General features: G+C 40.5%; 1 long non-coding RNA gene across 1 annotated transcript in view; it reads left to right on the top strand.

Annotated features, from left to right (window-relative positions):
* LOC129395388 (uncharacterized) overlaps positions 1-12,272 on the top strand; it is a 317,768-nt gene that overhangs the window by 28,040 nt on the left and 277,456 nt on the right. Inside the window, exon 2 of the long non-coding RNA XR_008622853.2 lies at positions 11,196-11,279. This is a non-coding gene — a long non-coding RNA (uncharacterized LOC129395388). The remainder of the gene's footprint in view (positions 1-11,195; positions 11,280-12,272) is intronic.

Below are 12,272 nucleotides of genomic sequence, written 5' to 3'. Positions count from 1 at the left end.
ATGGGTGATTCCCCTCTGGCTAGGGCTGGCTTAAATGCTCCCTCCGTGGAGAAGCATCAGCTCTATTTGGTCTAATTTTCCATTCTGCTGTAACAGGACAGTACTGAATTCAATGCCTCAAAATTGTTGTGTTGTTTCTCTTCCAGCACCCAGAGAAGCTCTGCACCACTCTGTCATTGCTGGGGTAGGGGAGGGGTAGTGTTGGCGATTCAGGACTGCTTTTTCTATCTCTTCAGTGCCTCTTTCAGTGATACGAAGTTAAAACAAGGTACTATATGTACTCACCTGATTTTCGATTCTTATGAAGGTGGTTTTTTTTTTTTTTGTTTTTCCTGTGTAAATAGTTGTTAGCCTTGTGTCCTTGCTGGTGGTGGTGGGTAAGGTGGGGGAGCAATCAGGCAGCTTTCTATCCAGCCATCTTGCTCCACCTTCTCCCCAGCATTTTTTTTTAATTACTTCTAAAAAAAAAAAAGGGATACATGTGCAGAACATGCAGATTTGTTACAAAGGTATATGTGTGCCATGGTGGTTTGCTGCACCAGTTGACCCGTCCTCTGAATTCCCTCCCTTCGCCCCCTGCCCCCCAGCAGGCCCTCGTGTGTCCCCTGTCTGTGTCCGTATGTTCTCAATGTTCAAGTCCCACTTATGAGCGAGAACATATGCTGTTTTGTTATCTGTTACTGAGTTAGTTTGCTGAGGATGATGGCTTCCAGCTTCATCCATGTCCCTGCAAAAGATATGATCTCATTCCTTTTTATGGCTGCAGAGTATTCCATGGTGTATGTGTACCACATTTTCTTTAGTCTATCATTGATGGGCATTTGGGTTGGTTCCATGTCTTTGCTATTGTAAATAGTGCTGCAATAAACATACGTGTGCATGTGACTTTATAGTAGAATGATTTTTATTCCTTTGGGTATATACCCATTAATGGGATTGTTGGGTCAAATGGTATTTCTGGTTCTAGACCCTTGAGGAATTGCCATACTGTCTTCCACAATGGTTGAACTAATTTACATTCCCACCAACAGTGTAAAAGCGTTCCAATTTCTCCACAGCCTTGCAGCATCTATTGTTTCTTGACTTTTTAATAATTGCCATTCTGACTGGCGTGAGATGGTATGTCATTGTGGATTTGATTTGCATTTCTCTGATGATCAGTGAAGTTGAGCTTTTTTTCATATGTTTCTTGGCCACGTAAATGTCTTCTTTTGAGAAGTGTCTGTTCATATCATTTGCTCACTTTTTGATGGGGTTGTTTTTTTCTTGCTAATATGTTTAAGTTCCTTGTAAATTCTGGCTATTAGAACTTTGTCAGATCGGTAGACTGCCAAAATTTTCTCTCATTCTGTAGGTTGCCTGTTCACTCTGATGATAATTTCTTTTGCTGTGCAGCAGCTCTTTAGTTTAATTAAATCCCACTTTCAAATTTGGCTTTTGTTGCCATTGCTTTTGGTGTTTTTGTCATGAAGTCTTTGCACACACCTATGTCCTGAATGACATTGCCTAGGTTTTCTTCTAGGGTTTTTATGGTTTTGGGTTTTACATTTAAGTCTAAATCTATCTTGAGTTAATTTTTGAATAAGGTGTAAGGAAGGGGTCCAGGTTCAGTTTTCTGCATATGGATAGCCAGTTTTCCCAGCACCATTTACTGAATAGGACATCCTTTCCCCATTGCTTGTTTTTGTCAGGTTTGTTGAAGATCAGATGGTTGTAGATGTGTGGTATTATTTCTGAGGTCTCTGTTCTGCTCCATTGGTCTATATGTCTGTTTTGATACCAGTACCATGCCATTTTGGTTTCCATAGCCTTGTAGTATAGTTTGAAGTCAGGCAGCGTGACGTCTCCAGCTTTGTTCTTTTTACTTAGGATTGTCTTGTCTATACAGGGTCTTCTTTGATTTGATATGAAATTTAAAATAGTTTTTTCTAATCCTGTGAAGAATGTCAATGGTAGTTTGGGAATAACACTGAATCTGTAAATTACTTTGGGCTGTATGGCCATTTTCACGATATTGATTCTTCCTGTCCATGAGGATGGAATGTTTTCCCATTTGTTTGTGTTCTCTCTTATTTCCTTGAGCAGTGGTTTGTAGTTCTCCTTGAAGAGGTCCTTCACATCCCTTGTTAGCTGTATTCTTAGGTATTTTATTCTCTTTGTAGTGATTGTGAATCAGAGTTCATTCATGATTTGGTGCTCTGCTTGCCTATTGTTGGTATAAAGGAAGGCTTGTGATTTTTCCACATTGATTTTGTATCCTGTGACTTTGCTCAAGTTGCTTATCAGTTCAAGAAGTTTTTGGGCCAAGATGATTGGGTTTTCTTAATATAAAATCATTTGGATTTTATATTATATATATATAATATAAATTCATCTGGAAACAGAAACATCTTGACTTCCTCTCTTCCTATTTGAATACCCTTTATTTCTTTCTCTTGCCTGATTGCCCTTGCCAGAACTTGCAATATAGTGTGGAATAGGAGTGGTGAGAGATGGCATCCTTGTCTTGTACCAGTTTTCAAAGGGAATGCTTCCAGCTTTTGCCCATTCAATATGATATTGGCTGTGATTTGTCATAAATGGCTCTTATTATTTTGAGATATGTTCCATCAGTACCTAGTTTACTGAGAGTTTTTAACATGAAGGAATGTCGACTTTTATCAAAGGCCTTTTCTACATCTATTGAGATAATCATGTAGTTTTTCTCTTTGGTTCTATTTGTGTGATGGATTATGTTTATTGATTTGCATATGTTGAACCAGCCTTGCATCCCAGGGGTGAAGCTGACTTGATCGTGGTGGATAAGCTTTTTGATGTGCTGCTGGATTCAGTTTGCCAGCGTTTTATTGAGTATTTTCACATCAATGTTCATCAGGGATATTGACCTGAAGTTTTCATTTTTTGTTGTCTCTTCCCAGTTTTTGTATCGGGATGAAGCTGGCTTCATAAAATGAGTTAGGGAGGAGTCCCTCCTTTTCAATTGTTTGGAATAATTTCAGAAGGAATGGTACCAGCACCTTTATGTATTTCTGGTAGAATTCAGCTGTGAATCCGTCTATCTAGTCCTGGGCTTTTTTTTTTTTTCAGGTTGGTAGGTTATTAATTACTGCCTCAGTTTCAGAGCTTGTTATTGGTCTATACAGGGATTCAGCTTCTTCTTGGTTTAGTCTCAGTAGGGTGTATGCATCCAGGAATTTATCCATTTCTTCTAGATTTTCTAGTTTATTTGTGTAGAAGTGTTTATAGTATTCTCTGATGGTAGTTTATATTTCTGTGGGGTCAGTGGTGATATCCCCTTAATCATTTTTTAATGTATCTATTTGATTCTTCTCTCTCTTCTTATTAGTCTAGCTAGTGGTCTATCTGTTTTGTTAATTTTTTCAGAAAACCAGCTCCTGGATTCACTGAATTTTTTTTTGGAGGGTTTTTCGTGTGTCTGTTTCCTTCAATTCTTCTCTGCTCTTAGTTATTTCTTGTCTTCTGCTAGCTTTTGGATTAGTTTGCTCTTGCCTCTCTAGCTCTTTTAATTGTGATGTTAGGGTGCTGATTTGAGATCTTTCTAGCTTTCTGATATGGGCATTTTAGTGCTATAAATTTCCCTCTTAACACTGCTTTAGCTGTGCCCCAGAGATTCTGGTACATTGTCTCTTTGTTCTCATTGGTTTCAAAGAACTTCTTGATTTTTGCCTTAATTTTATTATTTACCCAGGAGTCATTCAGGAGCAGGTTGTTCAATCTCCATGAAATTGTGTGATTTTGAGTGAGTTTCTTAATCCTGAGTTCTAATTTGATTGCACTGTGGTCTGAGAGACTGTTTGTTATGATTTCCGTTCTTTTGCATTTGCTGAGGAGTGTTTTACTTCCAATTATGTGGGTGATTTTAGAATAAGTGCCATGTGGCACTGAGAATAATGTACAATCTACTGATTTGGGGTGGAGATTTCTGTAGACATCTACTAGGTCCACTTGATCCAGAGCTGAGTTCAAGTCCTGAATATCCTTGTTAATTTTCTGTCTTGTTGATCTGTCTAATACTGACAGTGGGGTGTCAAAGTCTCCCACTATTATTGTGTGGGATTCCTAGTCTCTTTGTTGGTCTCCAAGAACTTGTTTTATGAATCTGGGTGCTCCTGTGTTGGGTGCATATATATTGAGAATAGTTAGCTCTTCTTGTTGAATTGTTCCCTTTACCATTATGTAATGCTGTTCTTTGTCTTTTTTGATCTTTGCTGGTTTAAAGTCTGTTTTGTCAGAGACTAGGATTGCAACCCCTGCTTTTTCTTTTTTTGCTTTCCATTTACTTGGTAAATTTTCCTCCATCCCTTTATTTTGAGCCTGTGTGTGTCTTTGCATGTAAGATGGGTCTCCTGAATATAGCACACCCATGGGTCTTGACTACATATCCAATTTTTCAGTCTGTGTATTTTAATTGTGGCATTTAACCCATTTACATTTAAAGTTAGTATTCTTATGTGTGAATTTGATCCTGTCATCATGATGCTGTATGGTTATTTTGCACACCTAGTTGATGCAGTTTCTTTGTAGTGTCATTGGTCTTTATATTTTGGTATGTTTTTGCTGTGGCTGGTACAGGTGTTTCCTTTCAATATTTAGTGCTCCTTTCAGGAGCTTTTGCAGGGCAGGCCTGGTAGTAACAATATCCGTCAGCATTTGCTTGTCTGGAAAGGATTTTACTTCTCCTTTGCTTACAAAGCTTAGCTTGGCTGGATATGAGATTCTGGGTCGGAAATTCTTTTCTTTAAGAATGTTGAATATTGGCCCCCGGTCTCTTCTGGCTTGTAGAGTTTCTGGTGAGAGTTCTGCTGTTCGTCTGATGGGCTTTCCTTTGTAGGTGACCTGGTCTTTCTCTCTCGCTGCCCTTAACATTTTTTTCTTCATTTCAACCTTGGAGAATCTGATGATTATTTGTCTTGGGTTGATCTTCTTGTTGAGTATCTTAATGGTGTTCTCTGTATTTCCTGAATTTGCATGTTGGCCTGTCTTGCTAGGTTGGGGAAGTTCTCCTGGATAATATCTTGAAGTGTAGTTTCCAGCTTGTTTACATTCTCCCTGTCTGTTTCTGGTACTCCAATCAATTGTAGGTTTGGTGTTTTATGAAGTCCTATATTTCTTGGAGGCTTTGTTCATTCCTTTTCATTTTTTTTTCTCAAGTCTTGTCTGCATGGCTTATTTCAGTAAGGTGGTCTTCACACTCTTATATCCTTTCTTCCACTCTGTTGATTCAGCTGTTAATACTTGTGTATGCTTCCCGAAGTTCTCATGCTGTGTTTTTCAGCTCCATCAGGTCATTTATCTTCCTCTCTAAACTGGTTATTCTAGTTAGCAATTCCTCTAACCTTTTATTTTTTTTTAGATGGAGTCTCGCTCTCACCCAGGCCGGAGTGGGGTGGCGCGATCTCGGTTCACTGCAAGCTCCGCCTCCCAGGTTCACGCCATTCTCCTGCCTCAGCCTCCTGAGTAGCTGGGACTACAGGTGCCTGTCACCATGCCCAGCTAATTTTTTTTTTTTTTTGTATTTTTAGTGGAGACGGGGTTTCACTGTGTTAGCCAGGATGGTCTTGATCTCCTGACCTCGTGATCCGCCCGCCTCGACCTCCCAGAGTGCTGGGCTTACAGGCGTGAGCCACCGCGCCCAGCCTATTCCTCTAACCTTTTACCAATGTTCTTAGCTTCTTTGCATTGGGTTAGAACATGTTCCTTTAGCTCATCTTTGTTTTTTGTTACCCATCTTCTAAAGCCTACTTCTGTCAATTCGTCCATCTGATCCTCTGTCCAGTTCTGTGCCCTTGATGGACAGATATTGAGACCACTTGGAAGAGAAAAGGCACTCTGGCCTTTTGGGCTTTCAGCAGTTTTTCACTGATTCTTTCTCATGTTCATGAGTTTGTCTAGCTTTGCTCTTTGCTCTGACCCTTGGATGGGGTTTTTATGGGGGCTTTTTGTTGCTGTTGTCGATGCTGTTGTTGTTGCTTTCCACTTGTTTGTTTTTCGGTCAATGGTCAGGTCCCTCTTCTGTAGGGCTGCTGCCGTTTGCTGGGGGTTCAGTTCAGGCCCTATTCATCTGATTTACTCCCACACCTGGAGATGTCACTCAAGGAGGCTGGAGAACAGCACAGATGGCATGGGTGCCTGCTTCTTTTTCTGGGACCTCTGACCTCAAGGGGCACCAACCTGATGCCAGTAGGATCACTCCTGTATAGGGTGTCTGACAACCTCGTTGGAGGGTCTCACCCAGTTGGGTGGCATGGGGGACAGGACCCATGTAATGAAGCACTTTGGCCTTTGGTGGAGGGGGGTGTGCCTCACTGGGGGAAAATCCACTCATCTGGGCTGCCCATATTCCTCAGAACTACCAGGAGGAAAGGCTAAGTCTGTTGGTCCACAGAGACTGGGCCTACCTCTCCCCCTAGGGACTTAGGCCCAGGGAGATCTGGGTTCTGTCCCTGAGCCTCTGACTAGAGTTATTGGAGTTCCTGCAGGGAAGCCACACCCAGTGAGGAAGGATGGGTCAGATTCAGGCCTGAAGAGGCCCTCTGGCCTCAGACTACCACAGCCTGTGTGTTGGGCTGTGGGGGACAAGTCTTGGGACTAAGCCATCCAGTCTCCCTGGCTCCAGCAGGGGAAAAGCTCAGCCTGGGGCTATAGAGATGGGTGCTGCCCTTCCCCTGCCCAGGGAGCTTAGTATGTTAGGCAGTTGCGAGTCCCACTGATGGCTGCTGCCCCACCCCCAAAGAGCTCAAAGGGCTTAGATAGCAGGCAGCAGCAGCCAGTGCTCGTCGCCCCTCCCCCCAGGAGTTCTGTAGGCTTAAGCAGATTCTAGCTGAGAGGCTGTAAGAATCTGTGTGTTCTGGGGTTGGGACGCTAGGCCCTGGTGGCATGGATTCATGAGTGGGATATTCCGATCCATGGGTTGCACAGTTACTTGGGAAAAGTACGGTTTCCCCGGCTGGGTAGCACGCTCACCTACCACCTCTCTTGGCTGCGGGGAGGGGGATCCCCTTCCCTGTGTGGCTCTTGTGGCTCTCAGGTGGGCCGCTGCACCACATTGATCTTCCTTCTCCGTGGGTCACACCAGCCTTCTAGTCAGTTTTGATGATAGAACCTGGATACCGTGGTTGCCGGTAAAGGATTCACATGCTTATTATGTGTTTTGTTTGTTTGTTTGTTTTTGTTGTTGTTTTCCATGGGAGCCTCAGAACACCACTGCTTCTAGTAGGCAATCTTGGCCCCGCCCCCTCCCCAGCATCTTTGAAAAGACTCTTTCCAACCAAAATGGAGGGCCCCTTACCAAGTGCTTCTTAGTAACCCTTGTGCTGTTAAATTAGAAGGAATAGACACAAAGATCCACATTTCTCTTCTAAAGAATGTTCCATCTCCTGAGTAGACTGTTTTCCCAGAAAGTGACCTCCAACTTAAAATAAGTTGATGCCAGTTCAAGAAGAGATGACATCTGATTTAGACAGCTAAAACACAAGACTCTGGGTTAGGCCTCTATCTAAATGAATACTTAATATACAATTATTAATAGATGGGGAACATTTTCCTTTACAAACTCCCACTAAACTTCTTTCCTTTTGTCCTTGTTTCTCCCATGTTGGCACTACTATCACCAGCTGTTGCTTATGAAGCAAATCTCTTTCTGCAATGAGCCCAGGATTATGTAATAGATAACAAAAAGGTGCTTGATGGGTGTGTAGTCTCATGCCCCTTTCCAGTATTTCTAGCCTTCTGTGGTGAGTATCTCCTCCCTTCAGACAAGAGTGGATAAAACGTCAGAAATATATCCATCTTTCTCAAAACCAGTCATTGGTGCTTGACACTAGTGTAATTAAGAACAATGTTCATCATTGGCCTGTTAGTACTTTGCAGAAAAAGGGCATGGGAAAAGCTTCTCAGTAAAAAATTTAGTTCATTAGCTTTAACGCTGCCACTACCCCAACTGATGTATGAAACAGTAACACTGCCCCAATTAAAACCTAAGACAATACTATTTCAGGATGGTATAACAAATTTGGGATGGTTTTATCTAGTTTAACCCCTCCTTTGGTCAGCTCAGCCAGCCTGACCCTTTATGTTGGGAACAGAGAAATCATACTAAAGATACCTGGCCCAGTAGCACTAGAGATATGGAATGGATACCCAAAGAATATTGTATCGACAACATTATGTTAAAAAGTACTGATTGACATAACACTGAATAGGCACAATGACCATGTATTTATTAGTTAGCTCCAAATAGAATGTCTTGGCTATGTGGCACTAACCTATGGCCATGGTTACCCCCAGGAAGGTTAGGACAGTGTTCCCTTGGTTATGGTTGGGTGCAAGGTTAAGTAGTTCATACCTTGTCAAAACCTTCAAATTTTCCTCATTTACAATCTTGTTGGATTTGTTGTGTCCTATTGGTATGACCATTTAGCTTCCATCTTCACACCACAACTAGGTATTGAGCATGTCATTTCGCCATGTAGAGACCCTAACCAATTATACACAAAGAGCACTAAATGATAGCTGCATGGGTATTTTGTTATTAAATAATGAAATTACTCTTGTGAGAAATGGTATATTATAGAACTGTGTGGCTTTAATCATATTCAGTGCTGCCCAAGGGGGAACCTGCACTATCGTAAAAACTGAACGTTGTATCTATATCCCAGATGAATCAAATAACATCACTAAATTAAACAATGGCATGAAAACCCAGCTAACCAACCTTTCAGATCCAAAACCCTCTCCAAGCAATTGGCTAAGCAGCTTGTTTGGATTTTGGGGAATTTGGTGGCAAAATCTGTTATTTATCCTGGGAATTATAATCATATGTTGTGTTTTGTCCTGTTTTTGTCTACACTGCTGTTATGGCATTTGTTTGCAATGGAGTCAATGCATGACTAAAAAGATTAGAATAATGATTGCCCAAAGAACTGCATTATTTGAAGATATATCTGTTTAGCCTAACACAGGTCACAAAATCACTTTTTTCATGTTTCTTTAAATTTGGCCTATACTCCATCAACTTTATGGCTTGTCCAATTTCCCTTTGCCATGGCACATGACATTCTAGGAAAGAACCTTCCTAGTGACATGGGACTATACTCCTGAACATAAAAGGAGGCAAAGCTATTGTTGTGTTCATCTATGATGCTTTCTTTGAAATATCTTTTTTTTTCACATAATCTTGCTCCTTCTAATCTTTGAAAGATATTGATTAAAAAGGGGGAAATGTGAAAAATGAATAAGATTTAAAAGCCACTGGAATTTTTAAAAAGCCATTGGAACCCTCAAAACATTTTAAGCCTTGAGCGAGATGTGACTGTAATCTGAGTCACATAGCATGATTATAACTCTACTTCACAGATTATAGCTTAACTCTTGTCCTCATTGTTATTGTTCTGTAAATGACTAGGAAAGACCAGAGACAAGACCTCCCCCTCCAATCACTGAACTTTGTTACAGATTAACTGCTTCCTTTATTGTCCTGTACCTAACTCAGACAAGATGGCACCTGAATAGGAACCCCATGACAGTTTCATCTTCACTGTGGAATGTTAAATATACCTTTCATGAAATAAAAGGACCTCCTTAACTAATCAGATCATTGTAACTGTGCCTTAAGCTTTACATAGAAAGATACTGAAATTCTGTGAAACTTTCCTGAACTTTGTTTCTATAAACGATCCCAAACTTCTACACTTTGGAATACTGACTTCCATTCTTTGGAGCTTGTGCTTTCCTGGGCAGCCTGTCCTCAACTTTTGCTCATGAATAAAACTCTCTTTAAACTAGATTCTCATGTTTTTGATTATTTTAGATTGATGAGCCCTATTTTCATATTTATAAAAGACAAATAAAGAAAAGGTCTCTATTATCTGATTCATGTTCTACCCCTAAGTTTTCTTCTTTCTCATGGTCTCCAGTCCTCCTCCTGTTAATGTTTTTAGAGACCATTTATTATTATTATTATTATACTTTAAGTTCTAGGGTACATGTGCACAACGTGCAGGTTTTTTACATAGGTATACATGTGCCATGTTGGTTTGCTGCACCCATCAACTCATTATTTACATTAGATATTTCTCCTACTGCTATCCCTCCCCTAGCCCCCCACCCCCCGACAGGCCCTGGTGTGTGATGTTCCCTGCCCTGTGTCCATGTGTTCTCATTGTTCAACTCCCACTTATGAGTGAGAACATGCAGTGTTTGGTTTTCTGTCCTTCTGATAGTTTGCTTAGAATGATGGTTTCCAGCTTCATCCATGTCCCTGCAAAGGACATGAAATCATCCTTTTTTATGGCTGCATAATATTCCATGGTGTATATGTGCCACATTTTCTTAATCCAGTCTTTTATTGATGGACATTCGGGTTGGTTCCAAGTCTTTGCTATTGTGAATAGTGCCACAAAAAACATATGTGTGCATGTGTCTTTATAGTAGCATGATTTATAATCCTTTGGGTATATACCCAGTAATGGGATTGCTGGGTCAAATGGTATTTCAAGTTCTAGATCCTTGAGGAATCGCCACACTGTCTTCCACAATGGTTGAACTAATTTACACTCCCACCAACAGTGTAAAAGCATTCCTATTTCTCCACATCCTCTCCAGCATCTGTTGTTTCCTGACTTTTTGATGATCACCATTGTAACTGGTGTGAGATGGTATCTTACTGTGGTTTTGATTTGCATTTTTCTGATGACCAGTGAAGATGAGCATTTTTTCATATGTCTGCTGGCTGCATAAATGTCTTCTTTTGAGAAGTGTCTGTTCATATCCTTCACCCACTTTTTGATGGGGTTGTTTTTTTCTTGTAAATTTGTTTAAGTTCTTTGTAGATTCTGGATATTAGCCCTTTGTCAGATGGGTAGATTGCAAAAATTTTCTCCCATTCTGTAGGTTGCCTGTTCACTCTGATGATAGTTTCTTTTGCTGTGCAGAAGCTCTTTAGTTTAATTAGATCCCATTTGTCTATTTTGGATTTTGTTGCTATTGCCTTTCTTAAAACCTAGAAAATAATCTTGGATCTATATTTCTTTTGACATATATCCTCTTGGTGTTACCACTTTATTATTGAGGGCCTTGTTGGGGAGTTTCTCTGGGGAATGTGTGGGAGAGGGGAAGTTTGGAATTTGGCAGATTTTCTTCAGAGTTGTTTGATATGCAGGTGCCTCTTTTTCTAGGAGTGGCTGTGGGGCTGTGATCTCTCCTAGAACCTCAGAGGCATGAAGCTAGAATATCTTCCCCTTCAAGGAGAATAAGCCAAGGTGAGCTCATTTTTTTTTTCTTTCTGGTCTGCCATCTGCTCTGCCTCACTGGCTCAAACAAGTTCTGAGATCATGATATGGGAAGTACAAGATTCCTTTGGGTTCAGATTGTAAGTACTTTCCTTTTCTCTAGCTTCAGGAACAGTTCTTTCTCTGGTTTCTATGGTGGCCCTAACTCAGGGTCATCGCATCTCCTAAGGAGGTTCTGTGACTGGAAATACCAACCCCTGGAACTGGTGGGTGAACCCTTGAAGCATCGATAGGGATGGAGGGTATATTCTGGGAGGGGATTCTGAGGATGGGAGTATCTTTGGATATATTAACATTTAAATTTATTTTTATTTAATAATATTGTTCAGTACCCAGAGGATTCATTTTTGGAGTTAATTTAATTTTAAAAATATTAAGTACAGGCCATGTGTAGATGAGACAAAAACCGTAGGGGAGACATGAGTTACTAAAGTGATAGAAATGATGCTTAACATATTTTGTATTGAGAACTGAGCTAGTCACTGTGAGGACAGACACAGAAAATTGAGTCCAATTTCTAGTCCTCAAATCCCTCACTTGCCTAACAGAATTTATATAGCACTTGATGCACTAAAATCACAAACAAGACACATACAGCACATACAGAGAAATCATCTACTAATTCCAGATTGGATGGGATCTTTTTCCAATTAGTGTCAATGCTAAAATTAATTTTAATTCAACAAATAGCCTACCATATTTCATTCAGTGTGATATCTACTGGATATAGAAAAGGCAATGAAATGGAATATTTCCCCACAAACGTTTCAGAATCTAGACAGGGAGCAAACACAAACAAAAGTGCACTAAAGGAGTATAGGTTCTCAATTTGAAGTTTGTGTAGAGTAAAATGTTGAGCAGGGAGGGGAAAAATAGAAGAGACAGCAAAGTAGATTGAGAATGAATGGCTAAATGAGGAGGAGGAAAATGAGATATCCCTCATTATAAATGTGAAAGGCCTAA

Source organism: Pan paniscus, chromosome X, assembly GCF_029289425.2.
Source record: "Pan paniscus chromosome X, NHGRI_mPanPan1-v2.0_pri, whole genome shotgun sequence".
In the NCBI taxonomy this organism is placed as follows: Eukaryota; Metazoa; Chordata; class Mammalia; order Primates; family Hominidae; genus Pan; species Pan paniscus.
This window is presented reverse-complemented; position numbering and strand designations above follow the sequence as displayed.